This window comes from Callithrix jacchus, chromosome 3, assembly GCF_049354715.1.
Source record: "Callithrix jacchus isolate 240 chromosome 3, calJac240_pri, whole genome shotgun sequence".
NCBI classification, from domain to species: domain Eukaryota; kingdom Metazoa; phylum Chordata; class Mammalia; order Primates; family Cebidae; genus Callithrix; species Callithrix jacchus.
Window position 1 is genome coordinate 92554505 of NC_133504.1, and position 15648 is coordinate 92570152.

The 15648-nt window shown below is 35.3% G+C and overlaps 1 long non-coding RNA gene across 1 annotated transcript in view; it reads left to right on the forward strand.

The window, feature by feature from the left end:
* LOC118152231 (uncharacterized) overlaps window positions 1–15648 on the forward strand; it is a 290940-nt gene that overhangs the window by 204646 nt on the left and 70646 nt on the right. Inside the window, exon 5 of the long non-coding RNA XR_004740753.3 lies at window positions 12608–12773. This is a non-coding gene — a long non-coding RNA (uncharacterized LOC118152231). The remainder of the gene's footprint in view (window positions 1–12607; window positions 12774–15648) is intronic.

Genomic DNA, 15648 nt, shown 5'->3' on the forward strand with positions numbered 1-15648 from the left:
CTCATTACTTTTAAGACATTTGAGATCATTTTTTAGAAGACTTGGGTCGTCTATGTTCAGAGGTTTAGGTTTAAAATTATGACACTACACTGAGGAGGGTGCTATTGCTAAAGCTGGTTTAAATAGTTTAACATGCAGTCAGAAAATTTGTTTTTCGTTGACATAAAAGCTAGCTGAAGGGTATGGAAATACTCATATAGGAGGGAGGGAGAGAAGGTTAAATTTCTTGCCATGGGCCACCACTGGAGCAACTGTTAACAATTTAAACAAGGATTATTTTTTGAAGCAAAACTGTGCAAGTAGGGTTTCTTTCCTTGAGGCAGGCAAAGGACATGCCTGGGCTCATACATTTTTAGCAGCTGGCATGTTAATGAGATAATTTCTACTGAAATGAGCTAAATACTATTACCATTTGTGGACTTCCAACTGATTTCCAAGGCACTTATTGAACTTCAAAAATTTCTCCATAATAAATTCATAATAAATTTTTAGATTCATGTGTATGTTGGTATCTATACACAAGAACAGTTAATGTTTATATTTATGTAGCTTGGCTCAGAAAGTGTCCAGATTTCTTAAAGCTCATGTTTTGATAGCTAAACAGTAATAGAAATAAAATCTGATAAAAGTTGTTACCTAACTCAGTGAAATTTTCAAAGTTTTTATTTTCTTATTTTTTGGGAAAATAATAATCAAAACATTCACTGACTGAAAAGTTTACAAAACTAGGGCAAATCACTAGTTTGGCACAGCTGGAAAATAGCTGCATCCGACTAAGTTGGAAGACATGGAACTCTTCTCTAGTGTCCGAATCTGAAAGCAGCATTATTATCAGGTGGTAATTACAGTTTCGGAATGAAACAGTGAATTTTTCAAAGCACTTACCTATTCTGCTTTTTTCTTTTCTGAATTATTTTTATATAAACTAGCTATCTTATTGCATTCTCATCACTGATATTACTATACATATTAGAGAAATTAGGAACTTGAAGAGTTAAATGTTTTGCTCAAGGTAACATTGCCAGTTGGCAGAAAAACCAGGACACAAACATTTTCTTTCTCTAATAGTTTCTCTACTGTTGGTAGGTGCTGCCCCTTAAAAACGAAAGCATCTCTTTCTGTCAATGGGACGTTTAACTGTATCCATGTCTGCTTCTTTAAATATCCATCAATAGGCGAGAGTTAAAAATGTTAATGGATTTGGTAGCAGAAGAATGAGAGCCCTGAAGTCCCATGTGCTCTCCACACACCAAGTATCCCAGTTGCAGAAAACACAGATGTTCTGTATGATGAATTTTAGATTTCAGACTATGAGTCTGCATGGCGAAGTGTGTCTCTCATTAAGATGTTTTCAAGTGATCTTTCCAGCAGATTCAACTGAGAGAGGCCTGTCTGTGACTGCTCTGCTGTAGGATAGGCATACTCCATGGTCGGCTTCTCAGCTAAGGTCTGTCTTTGAGATCTCTGTCCCTTTTGCAAATGGAGAAACTCAGGTCCTAATTAAAAAATAAAGCCCAATGCCTCTGACATGTGTAGCATGGAAGGGACCAGAGCTAAGGTGACATACTTAGGTATGCCTGGCTGATATTTGCTCTAATTGAACACAGTACATTTGATGGGTGTGTTAGTCAGCTTAGGCTGTCATAACCAAATACCATAGAGTTGGCAGCTTAAACAACAGAGATTTATTTTCTTACAGTTCTGAAGGCCAGAAGTCCCTGATCAGTGTCTGATGAGGGCCTTTTTCTTCACTTTCTGATGGCTGCCTTCTCTGTGTATCCTCACATGGCCTTTCCTCATTGAGTACATGTGGAGAAAAAGAAAGATACCAAGCTCTCTGGTCTCTCTCTCTCTCTCTGTCTTTCTCTCTCTCTCTTTTTTTTTTTTTTTTGTTACAAGGGCATTAATCTCATCATGAAGACATCACCATCATTTAACCCTAAGTACCTCTCAACGATGCCGTCTCCAGATACCATGACATTGGAGGTTAAGGTTTCAACATATACATTTGAGGGGAAGACAGACATTCAGTCTATAATAAATGACATATGTGACTTCTAGGTCACATATGGGAAAGCTGTCCCACAGCTGTTGTAATTGTGGGTCTGCACTCATGAGTGAGATCTGGTGTGGCATTAGATATACCTTGATAGATGTAGATGAGTCTCCTCTGCTGGTTACTGTTTCTACAACTTCTCTTTACTGTGACTATTGCTAAGGTCTCAGCCCCAGGAATTCCCACTTATCATGATACCACAAACACTCCTTGGGCAATCACATCCTTGCTTATGGCTTCTACAAACACATGCAAACTGGTTAAAAATAATGCAAAACTTCCCAATCTCGTGTCCTATTTTTTCAGACATTTCTTCCAACTATATCCTAAACATTTCCTTCTAGTTGTTTTTACTGGTGTCTCACACATGAGAATTTCAGATTTAAACTCACGATTTTTTCTCAATACCCATCCTCAATAACAAGTAACTGACTTCTTTTTATTTCCTCTGACGTAAATGACATCACCACTCATCATCCACGTGCCTGATCAGTGATGACGCCCTTTCTCTCTCTACTTGTTTTCTATTGCTGCTGTAACATATTACCACATCTTTTCCTCATATTCTTCTCTACACTACATAGACCATGTTCCAGAGATTCTGGAATATTTGTTCATGCTTCATATCTTACCTTCTTTGAATATCTGAAGAAATACCTCTTCTCTATATTGAGTACATTTTTTCCCCCATAATTTCATGGAAATCTCTACACACAGTTAACTACTTCCTTCTTTGTGGCCTTCGATGTCAGGAATAATAGGAAGAGTGACTGAGACTCTGAACACGTATAAGAGATACTTTGGATATTTCTTAATTCTAAAAGAAAGATTTAGATTTAAATTCAGAATGACAAATGTGGGTGAAGGGGAGAAAGGAAGCAAAACACACTGCCATGTGTGTACCTATGCAAATGTCTTGCATGTTCTGCACATGTACCCCAAAACCTAAAATGCAATGAAAAATTAAAAAAAAATTCAATCAGATCATTGCATTATTACTGATATTGTGACTTTTAAAAATTTGTTTTTTGAGATAATATCTTGCTCTATTGGCCAGGCTGGAGTGCAGTGGTGATATCTTGGTTTACCACCACCTCTGCCTTCTGGGGTTCAAGTGATCCTCTGCCTCAGCCTCCCTAGTAGTGGGATTATAGGTGTGCACCACCACACCTGGCTAATTTTGTGAATTTCTAGTAGAGACGGCATTTCACCGTGTTGGCCAGGTTGGTCTCAAACTCCTGATTTCAAATTGTCCACCGGCAATAGCCTCCCAAAGTTCTGGGATTACAGGCCTGAGCCACCATGCCTGGCAGTGTTGTGACTTTTTAAACCATTCCTTTTCTCTTCCCAGCTCCCACAGACATACACAGTCTGCTTGGGTCTTTCAGGTTTGTGAGACTCACTGAATTTCAGATTATACTATTTGATATTTAATATTCATCATTTTATTGTACTAGGCATCATATATTATAAGTAAGTATATTTTAATAAATTATATATGTTCTTCTTATTTTTTTTAATACTCTGTCGGCTCTTGTGTCAGCTTTTCTGGGCTCAAATGTTAACTCTTACTTTTTCAGCTGTGTAAACTTGAGTGAGTTACTTAAGCTCTCTCAGTCTCACTTTTGTCAAAAAATGGGGGTAATAATAGTCTAATTTTGTAAATGTATTGGTAGCATGCTTAATCAGTACTGGGCACATGTGCCTAATACGTGATAGTCATTATTATTCCAGAAGGTGAATTTTCTGAAGGAAAATACTATTTGTAATTCACCTTTGTATCTTCATAATCAGGCACAATTTTGATATATAGCAGACAATCAATACATATTTGTTGAGCAATGAATATATATAAACTATTCTCTGACTGTCAGAACATAGTTACTGTATGGAAGACCAATCCAGAAACAAGCCTTATGGTGAAAGGATTTTAAAAATTATGGTACTACTTTCCTTCTTTCTTTTCCCCTTCTTTCTGTGAATTAGAATTTTGACTTAGATAGAATGCATGGATATATAATTAGGTGGTGTTATCGAATGTGGAAATTTAATATAATTAATTCATTGAGAATTCTTTGTTCAGTAAATAAATATTTATCAAGGGACTGATACATGTAGGGCATTCTTGTAGGTACTGGAGCTGCAATGTTGCATTCTTTGTAACTGGAAGCAGACACAATTTTCTGCATATTTCTAAGCAGAGTAAATGACAGGGGCCACAAAGGCCTGGAATCTGCTCTGTTTCCTTCTCATTAAGCCTTCAGGGACAACGTTTGACCAGAGTGAAAAGGGAACAACTGAAGTGTGCTGTTCTCTGTCAGGTCCCTGTTATTTGTTCCCGGATGACCTCAACTTTGTGGGACGCATCGTTCAGACTCCCCTGCTCAGTTTTCTGAGCGTGGATTGCTGCAGGACTGGGTGTCTTCTCTCTCTCTCTGTTTCTTCTGGTTCTTAGCTCTGTTAGCCTCCCTTTTCTTCCCAACAGAAAATCTCTTTAACAGACATGATCCAAAGTGACTCTGGAAATTTTCCTGATTTTCAGGCTTTTTTAAACAAGGTTGGTCTTGAACCAGTGCTTCAGAATGGAGTGCAGCTCTTGGCTCACTAGTCCTCTTATTGCAAGCCATTTCCATATCTTTGGCACATAATTGACATTCATAAGTAAAAGCTGGCTTATATCAATCCTGGTTCATCTTTAATTACTGACTCTTCAGATCCCTAGGACTGAATATCTCGCCATATGCCCATTCCAGAATTGTATACTGTTCTTCTGTTTGCAGTTGCAATCCACCCGAAGGTTAGGGTAGAAAATCTGATTATATTCTCCTTCTACTTTCCCTGACAGAAATAGTTTATTCTATTATAATCTTCTAACAAGCACTCTGTATGGGAAATAATCCCTCTAATATTTGAGTATGGCTGTCTAATCTGAGAAATGTCATATAGTGAAACAACCCTTTCCTTGATTAGCAACATTAATCAGCAACTTAGCCACCCACCCCTGATGTACTTATTTCTGTCTCAGTTTCCTCATATGTAGAAGGAGAGTCATAGTAGTACCCAGCACTTAGGCTTGCTGCATGGATAAAATGAATTAATAACATGTATTGTGCTTAGTATGCTGCCAGCACTTTGTAAGTGTTCAATAAATGATAGCTATCATTGTTCTTATTCATAGTATTACATAGTCCCCAAGAGACAAAATGATATTATTTATAAGTGTGCCTAATATGTATTTTTATATAATTGGAATATTGTAGAGTCATTAAAAAAACCTTTTCATTTGAGAACAGTTGTAGAGTTACAGAAAAGTTGCAAAGTTAGTATCGAGCATTCCCATATACCACACACCCAGTTTCTCCTGTTGTTAACACCTGACTTTACTATGGAAACCTTGTTACCACTAAGAAACTAACATTGATATACTACTCTTAACTCCATACTTCACTGGACTTCACTGGTTTTTCTCTCATGTCTCCATCCTGGGCTCCCATGTATGACACTCTAATATGCTCAGTCATTATGCTTCCTTAGGTCCCCTCTGGCTATGACAATTTCTCAGATTTTCCTTGTTTTTATTGACTGTCAGTTTTGAGGACTATTGGTTGGATATTTTGGAGAATGCTCTTTGTTTTGTGCTTGTCATGATCGTTTTTTCATGACAAGACTGGAGTTATATGTGCCCTTCTCATCACAGCTTATTATTAATACAGTATACACTATTAATCTGACTTATGTTGATATTAACTTTGATCAGTTTGCTGAGGTAATGTTTATCATGTTTCTTCATGGTAAAGTTAATTTTACCTTGTTTTAAGATATATTTGTCATAGACCTTTGGGATATGTGCAAAATTTAAAACATCTCGCATGTCAAATGTAAGAATACCAAAGGCTTATTTTAATAGAGAAGCATAATCCTACATCTCATTTGGAATATATTCCTTGAATCCTATCAGAACCAACTATTGTGATGAAAAGATAGACAGCACATCACCTCACTACTGCCTCCAACGTGATTTTGTCCCTGCCTTCCCACAGGTGGCTGGAAAGCTAGACAGGTATGAAATTGATGGTATGAATTAAAGGATAACATATTGCTTAGAAGATTTAAGTAATGGCATATGGGTCAGGAAGAAAACTGTGTGGTAAGCATAATTAGGATTTAGTGAAGGAGGAATGACTCAGGGATGAGGCATCTTATTGAAGAAATGGGGTGCTATAAATTGGGAGGGCTTGAAAGCTTATGGGTTAAGACTGAATTAAATGAAGAAATAAGCTACGTGTGAAATGGGGAAAGATCATCCTAGGTGCAGGAACAGCAAGTACAAAGGCCTAGAAGCTTTGCTGATGTGTTCTAAGAATGGTAAAAATGCATTCTAATTGCCAGTGATTTCTAGTTTCTTCTTAGGAACTTGCTGTGGTTATGAACTCTGCGGCAAATGTAGCCTGATTCTGAACTGTGTGAAATCATGGATATGTTTTTGAACCAGAATATTGTCATATTGTCTTAATTTTGAACAGGCTATACTCATTTTTTCTTCCTTGAAATTTTTCCTAAACAAAGTCTTTGGAAATACTAAGAAAAAGTTAATACAGCAGGATTTGACTTCATTGCCTAATGAAATTCTCTGACTCCCCAGGAATATCTATGGAGATTTTTCTCTAAAATTTATTGCTCCTTAAAATGTTTCATTAACTCGCGGCAGTGGGTTAAATCTTGCCATCAGCATGTCCAGAGAAGCCAGAGAAGCTTTTGTTAAGCTTGTTTATTTGTAGCAGGTGTTTGAATTTGACATTTGATTTGACTTAACCATATTTTGGGAGACTGCAAATTAAGAAAGCATCTGAAATATGCAGAAACTGTTATGTAGAAACATACTTACAGATATATGGGTGGAATTAAAGGAAAAAGCTTTCAATGAAACTCTTCTTTTTGCTTGAGGTTTGAAAAGGCTTGATACTTTTCTAATAATCCAAAGCCAGCTGATTTCTGTTCAGGAGGCTAAAAGGGATATAATAAGAAACCTGTTCCTGTAAAATTTTCAGTCTGTCTAAAACAAGTCTGAGCAGGAAATGTTTGTGAGAAACCTGTTCTCCTAAAGCCTTCCCTCCTGATTCCTCATTTCAGGAGGCTTCTTCCACACCCATATGAGTATCTGAAAGGTTTGTGTTTTTTTTTCCATCTGTATTAAGACTATTAATAGAAAATAGGCACATGGGTCCAAGTTTTCAATACAACCTAGAGACATAGCAATTTTTGTTTGCTCCTGATCAAATCAACATGGTTTTGTCATTCTTTAAAGCAGACTTTGGTATTCAAAACGTAGGAAAACTGTAAGCATTTCCTAGGCTCAAGTGATTCTCTTGCTTCAGCCTTCTGAGTAGATGGTACTACAGGTGTACACCACCATGCCTGGATATTTTTTCATTATTATTATTATTTGTAGGGGGTGAGGTCTCACTATGTTTCCCAGGGTCTTTTTTTTTTTTTTTTTAAAGCATACTGATAGGATATAGGTAGGAATGTAAGGGCAGCAGAGATGTGCCTTTACAATGATGTAAAATGTTACCAAACCTTCAATAATAATATCAAGGCATTAGTGGATTTGAGTGACAATATAAACCACATGTCAGATATTTCTGTATTAATTCATAGTAAGTTTTAGCATTTTTGTATATTTTACATCATATAGGAGAAAACAGATGTTTTTAAAGACCATTCCCTGAATTTACAAAATAATAAAAAAAATTTAAAAGCAATTGTCTGTCTACTCCTTTTACAAGACATAATGAATAAGAGCCTTGTGTCATAGCACAAAGCAAATCATCAATAGACAGAGGTGACAAGAAACAAAAGAGTAGCTTTAAGTCAGGAGGAGAATGAGAAAACCAATTTAAGGAATAGACTGGATTTATACCAGGAAAAAATTATTTGTTTTGATGTGAAAAATCATACCTTTGGGTTAACACCTCTCCTAGTAATCTAGATTAATTTAATACCCACATGTAATGCATTTTAGTGTCCTTCATAAATGCTAAAAATAAGTGTATTTACACATTTACTAGTGTGTGGTCCCACATGGGTAGGGAATGAAAATGAACAGAGAGATTAGAAGTCACTTCTGAGTCATGTATTCCCCAGTAACATTTTATTCTTGATCTTACATGCCTACTGGTATTCAAAGAATAATAAAAAGTAAAGACCCAAAATTCATTTCTAATTCTAGATGCATTTTTTTTACCTCACATACATGGCAAAGTAAACTTAAATTTTAGAGCTATTACATGCCTTAATATAATCTTTAAATTTGAACCTACATAGCAAGGTGGCCCTTTTCATTGTATTAATGTTTAGTTATTTTAATAAATATTGAAATTGAGTAACAGAAACAATAACAGAAAATGAATATTAAATATATACTTATTCTCCCTCAAAATTAAACTAAAATCAATAGCCTAAAGTTTTCAGTCATATTTGTGTCAAACATTTATGTTTTTCCTAAAAGCAGTAAACAAAAAGTAAGGGTGCCAATGTTTCTTAACCAAAACCTTAAAATATTATATTTATATTTGGGAAGATTTAGAACCTGAGAACAAGACTTCTATGTATTTTAAAGCAAGGCCTATTTATTCTTAATTGCCACAGAAATTTATAGTAAGGATTTACAAATTTAGGACAGGTTGGCAGTGGATGGGTAGGGGTTAAGGCCATAAAAATGTTCATTGAATTTTTTTGAAATGAATGAAATTAGATAATCTAAATTTATTCATTAAAAATATTTAATGAACATTTTCTATGCTCCACACCTGTTTGCTAAGTCCTAGAGATGTGCATATGGCGAACAAAGATAGACCCACCCTGCTCTCTTGTAGCTAACAGTTTAGAAAGGAAGAAAACATGTAAAAACGCTGCTGTGAGAAGTACTCCAAGGGGGAAGCAGTGCTGTAATGAGGGGATTTTAAACAGCTGGAGTGTCATAGGTTTCCTGGAAGAAGATTCTTAACTGAGATATGCAAGTTGAGTAAGCAGATAGGTGACAAGGTGTGTCCCCAAGAGTGAAAACAGGAGTGACGGAACAGTGAATTGGAATCAACAAAACTGGGACAAATGGGAAGCAGGGTTGGTGGACCTAAGTAGAAAATACATCCTACAGGCCAGTTTAGGCCATGTGAAGAATGCATCTTTATTCTAAGGTAGGCGACTTAATCGAACTTCCCACCTTGCATTTTGAAAGAAGCACTCTAGCTTTGAAAGAAGCAATTGCTTTGTGGTGGATTGGTTAGAGCTAGGTAGTCCATCAGGCAATTATTAGGCACGTGATACTTACTGTGTCAGGTTGGTGGTAGTGGGTATGGAAAAAGTGAAGTGATTCAAATGATCTGTAAGAGATATGTTGCCGTGGCTAAATGACAGTGTGGTCATGGGCTCTCTCTCTCTTTATGTATAAGTAATGAATTTACATATTACATATTATCCATGTTCTCCATTGATATTTATATATATATATAGTTATATAATATGAATATATGTAGAGAAATGTAAACATATGTGTAGGCATGTACGTATACATATATATATACACGTGTGTGTGTGTGTGTGTATTTCAGAGTAGTGCCTAATAAAGGATGCTCAAATAGAGCAATACTTCATGGTTAATTCTCTTTTATAGCAGATCTTCACTCTTTCTCTTATTTTTCCCTACTATGCATAATAGTCAGGAATTTTACATAAACAGAGAATATAAGATAATTGAGTGAAAAATAGAAGGATACATTTTCTCTTTATTGAAATGATTTTGACCAGTTTAAGGTAATTACGGCACACACATTCTACTTTTTGAACTAAATTATGCCAAGCTTCTCAAAACCACTAATTAAAGAAGTCATTTAAATAATGACTAAGTTAAGATAATGTATTACAGTTAAAGTGACAGTAGAGAAGAATTTAAAGAATGCTGAATGATGCTTAATTGCCATTATCTGGGTAAAGCACAAATGATTTTGGGTCAGCCTGAAGAATGATATTGGAAAAGTCACTGGGTTCTGGAATTGAGGCTTAAAGTTACAAATTTTTTTTGTCGTATTGATGTTTCCCTGTCATGATCATACCATTATTTTTAAAGGAAGTTTACAACTTTTATAATTCTGATTTGTGGCATGGTTTTAAAAAAGTGTAAATTATAATTAAAGTTTCCATGTGCTTCTCATACCAAGTTGTATTCAGCTAGCAGTTAAGTGATTACCTTATAAATATAACTTTAATACTCTTGCCTGTCTGTTTTCTGCCATTGGATGTTTTATCTAACAATTTTTTGGGGGATGAATTTATATTTCTCTTGTACATGGCTCATTGTTTATTGAATAATTGGAGATGGGTTATATCTAGCTATAGGAGATAGCCAGCATTTATAAAACATGAACATTTAGATCTTTTGTGTAACATTTGGATATAAATGAAATTTCCTTTTGAAAATAATGAGCAATGGGAAACGGCATGCATTTTAAAGGATGAATTACGTTGACACAAAACACTAAGATATGGTAAGATTTTATGGAATGATTTTCTCAGGTAGGGCTTTGGTTGACTAAGATGAACAGGTCTTGTCAGCATCCCTGGTAAGTGTTGGGGATGTTTTGCTGGGGTATGTTTACTAAATTGTATCACTACAGTTCCAAGACTCTAAATGAAGCAGTATACTGTGTATTACTGTATTACCTCAGCCTGCTCACAGCAGAAGGAACATTTTAAATCACATTACAGGTGCTCTCTCATTCAGTCTTTCATCTTCTGTCCATTATTAAAAATGAACTATAAGAAATCACATGGCAACCTAGAGTAGTTCTGGGAAATATTGAGCTTTGACTTTAAGTCTGTTTTCCTTGTAATACAAATAGTAATTTTCAGCTGATATGTTCTATCCTGAATGATTAATTTGGCTTGAAATGTCTTTCTATATTACCATTATTATTTTTTGTTTGTTTCTGAAACATATAGGAAATGGAAATGTCATGGACAGGGAATTTTTAAATGGATTCTTCTATGACTCACAGTCATTTTAGCTTAGGCTTCCTATTTGTAATACCTTCATATCAGCAATGTTTCTTTCTGCCTTTTGACAATATTATTTCTGGGAAATTAAGCTAATTTCCATTTTTCATTCCCTGTTGAAAGGATTACTCATATCCTCTCTCTTACTCCTCATGTGTCCTTGATCAATAATAATAATCCATGTGACTCATTTGAAATTGTTTCTTCTTTAATGAATGCTATTAGCTTTTTTCTCCATTTAACTCCATATATTGATTTTTGGTCCAGATTCTACCACTTTTTTGTATCCTTTTTTTTTTTTTTTTCAATTCTTCACCTTGGAATATTCTTTAACTCTAAGAAGATAAATTACTTCAAGATTTTATATGTATACAGTATTACTTATAATACAATTTATGTTAATTTTAAATGGTTTTTACAGACTCAATCTCATTTTCTTACTATGGTTGAGGTAATTGTCCTTATTCTATAGTTGAAAAAATCAGGGCTTAGAGAAATTAAGTAAATGACTTACCCATGGTAATATTTTTGAAAAATGACAAACTCAGGACATAAGCTAGGCAATATTATTACTTTTTTAAGTATACTTTTTAAAGTATAGCCTAATATTTAGTAAATCACACATGTGAAGCAATACTGTTGGCATTGGGGATGGGGTACGTCTCATTCCACAATTGGGTATTTTGACTCAATTTGTTTCATTGTAAATACAAAACCCAGATAACATTGCTTATGTAATTAGTTTATCAGGAGTTACAGGCATGCCTCATTTTATTATGCTTGACTGCATTGTGATTTACAGAAATGGTGTTTTGAAGGTTCCTGGAAGTCCTCCTTGAACAAGTCTATTGGTGTCATTTTTCCAAAGTATATGCTTACTTTGTGTCTCTGTGTCACATTTTAGTAATGCTCACAATATTTAAAAACTTTTCTTATTATCTGTTAGGGTGATGTGATCAGTGACCTTTGATGTTATTCTTGCAATTGTTTTAGGGTGCCATGAACCATGACCAAATAAGATAGTAAACTTAATCCATAAATGTTGCATGTGTTCTGACTGCTTCACTGACCAGCCATTCCCCTATTTCTTTCCCTCTCTTCAGGCCTTCCTATTCCCTAAGACACAATGATATTGATTTTAGACCAATTAATAACCCCACAATGATTTCTAAGTGTTCAAATGAAAGGAAGAGTCACATATCTTTCAATTTAGGTGAAAGTTAGAAATGATTAAGCTTAATGAGAAAGGCATGCCCAAAGCTGAAATAGGCTGATACCTAGGCATCTTGTGTCAAATGGTAGCCAAGTTGTGGAAGCAAAGGAAAAGTTTCTAAAGGAAAAGTGCTATTCTAGTGAACAACCGAATGATAAGAAAACAAAACAGATTATTGCTGATATGGAAAAAGTTTTGTCTGGAGAGAGGATCAAACCAGCCACAACATTCCCTTAAACCAAAATCTAATCCAGAGAAAGGCCCTAACTCTCTTCAATTCTATGCAGGTAGACAGAGATGAAATGACTGCAGAAGAAAAATTGGAAGCTAGCTGAAAGTTGGAAGAAGAAAACCTCACAAACAAAAGTTGGTTTGTGAGGTTTTAAGGAAAGAAGCCATTTCTGCAACACGAAAGTGCAAGATAAAGCTGCAAATGCTGATGGAGAAGTTATAGTAAGTTATCCAGAAGATTTAGCTACCTAAGGTCATTGATGAAGATGGCTACACTAAACAACAGATTTTCAATGTAGATAAAAAAGCCTCGAGAGATGAAAAATTTTGAAAAAAGATGCCATCTAGAACTTTCATAGATCGAAGTAGAAGTTAATGTTTGGCTTCTAAGTTTCAAAGGTTGACTCTCCTATTAGGGGCTAAAGCAGCTGCTAACTTTAAATTGAAGCTAATGCTCATTTAGGCCCTTAAGAATCAAGCTATATTTACTCTGCCAGCGGTCTGTAAATAAAACAACAAAGGTTGGATGACAGCATAATTATTTGCAGGATGGTTCACTGAATATTTTAAGCCCACTGTTGAGATCTACTGCTCAGAAAAAAGATTCCTTTCAATATATTATGACTCACTGACAATGCAGCTGGTCATCCAAGAACTCTGATGGAGATGTACAAGGAGATTAAGGTTATTTTCCTATCTGAGACACAAGCTTTATTTTGCAGCCTATGGATCAAATAATAATATCAGTTTTTAAGTCTTATTATTTAAGAAATTTCACAAAGCTATAGATATCTTGAGTGATTTATCTGATGGATCTAGGCAGAGTAAATTGAAAACCCTCTGGTAAGGATTCACAATTCTATGTACCATTAAGAACATTTGTAATTCATGGTGAGAGGCAAAAATAGCAACATTAACAGGCATTTGGGAGTGGTTGATTCAAACCCTTATGAATGACTTTAAGGGGCACAAGACCTCAGCAGAGGAAGTAATTACAGATGTGGTAGAACTAGCACGAAAATGAGAATGAGAAGTAAAGCCTGAAAATGTGACTGAATTGCTGCAATTTTGAATGGTCTAGGAGTTGCTTCTTATGAATGAGAAAAGAAAGTAGTCTCTTGAGATGGAGTCTACATCTGAGGGAGATGCTGTGAAAACTGTCAAAATAACAGCAAAGAATATGGAATATTACCTAAACTGAGTTGATAAAGTAGCTGGAGAGTTTAGGAGACTGACTCCAGTTTTGAAAGAGTCATTATGTGGGTAAAATGCAATCAAATAGCATCACATTCTACAGAGAAATCTCTTGTGAAAGGAAGATTTCTATTCTATCCTATTCTATTCTATTCTATTCTATTCTATTCTATTCTATTCTATTCTATTCTATTCTATTCTATTCTATTCATCTATTCAGCAATCTTCACTGTTGTCTTACTTTAAGAAATTGCTACAGCTACCCTAGCTTTCAGCAACCACTACCCTGATCAGTCAGCAGGGGTCAGCAATGAGGCAATACCCTCCGTGGACAAAATGGTTAAGACTTAAACTGAAGGCTAGGATGATTGTTAGCATTTTCAGCAAATATTTTTAAATCAAGATATGGTTTCTTTAGACATAATGCTATTGCACATTTAATAGACTACCATATAGTATAAACATAAATTTTATATGTACGGGAAACCAAAAAAATATGTGACTTGCTTTATTGTGACATTGGCTTTATTGCAGCTTTCTGGAACAGAATCCACAAGATTTCTGAGGTATGCCTGTCCTTAATTTATCCCAAACATGGAGCTGCTTTTCATTTTATTTCTTTTAAAAGAAAGGAATATCATATTAATATGACCACTGAACTCTTACAAATACAATATGTTCTTCATATTTGTCTACATGGACTAAGAATAGAGCTTGCAATATTTTTTTTGTATTTAACTGACTGTTAACTGATAGCATTTAACTGATAGCGTTTCCAGAACAGATTTTTGAGTTGAGGGGTACTGTGGCAACCATTATGTGGAGCCAGGCTACAGATCTGTACACAGAATGGCCTCCCAGTCTTGGCCAAGCTTGGCCTCATGAGTGGGCCAGCTAATAGAACACCTCCAGAATCTTTAGTCTAGGTGCTGCTGGAGAGCTTATATTGATGGCTGACATTGATCATTATTCTGTTAACTTATATCAAGGAATACTTCCTCTCTAAAACCTGTAACCTGGAGCAAGAATTATAATATCTATGTCATTTTAGTACATCCCACAAAACAGCAAGTCATGTACTGTATGTATGAGTTAACTGTTTCATGTCCTCTAAGCACTTAGCTAGAAACTTGGTGACCCCAAATATGCTGGAAAAGATTTTTTTCCCTGAACTTTTCTGTAAGAATTCGTAAAGGGTAGAGTGTCTGATTAATAGTCAGCATAGAAATACATATTTAGAGCCTTATTTGTGTGGAAAATACCTTAGAAGAAAACTGTCACCAAGATTTAACCTTCGGGATAGTATTTAGAGTAGAAACAGAATAATTACCTAGAGTGTTGTTTTCCAGATTTTGCATTTCTTTGAAAATAATACATTTTGAGGTCAGTAAGTCCAAACTTCTAAGAAATAATAAAGAGGACCCAAGTTTGATGTTCAATGGCTGTTGCCTACAATTTTAAACAAGATAGTGATTGAGCTCCTTACAGAAAATATAAAAATGCATCATTAGAAGCTTTGTCTTGGGTTTGTGAAATGTTTTGAAATAACTTTTGCAATGAGTAAACTAGTTTCATATTGTCATTGTGATACAAAGCCTTCTTTAAAACAAATAAGCAAACAAACATATAGCCCTTAGGCTTGATACATGTAAATGGTGGTTAAAAAGATGCCTTCCTTTTAAATCATACTTGGCCCGAGAAAAAGACTGCAGTTCTACACATTTCCAGCAGGGGTCAATATGTTTTCATCATTACTGAATGCTCAGTGAGCAAGCAACAGAACTGTTGATCCTAATTGGAGCAGACAAGAGGATCTTCTATAATCCTCTGACATCCTTTTCAAATAATAATTCTTAGGTGGGTGGTGGGCTGGTGGCTGCAATGCCAGTGCAGGCTTCTCTAC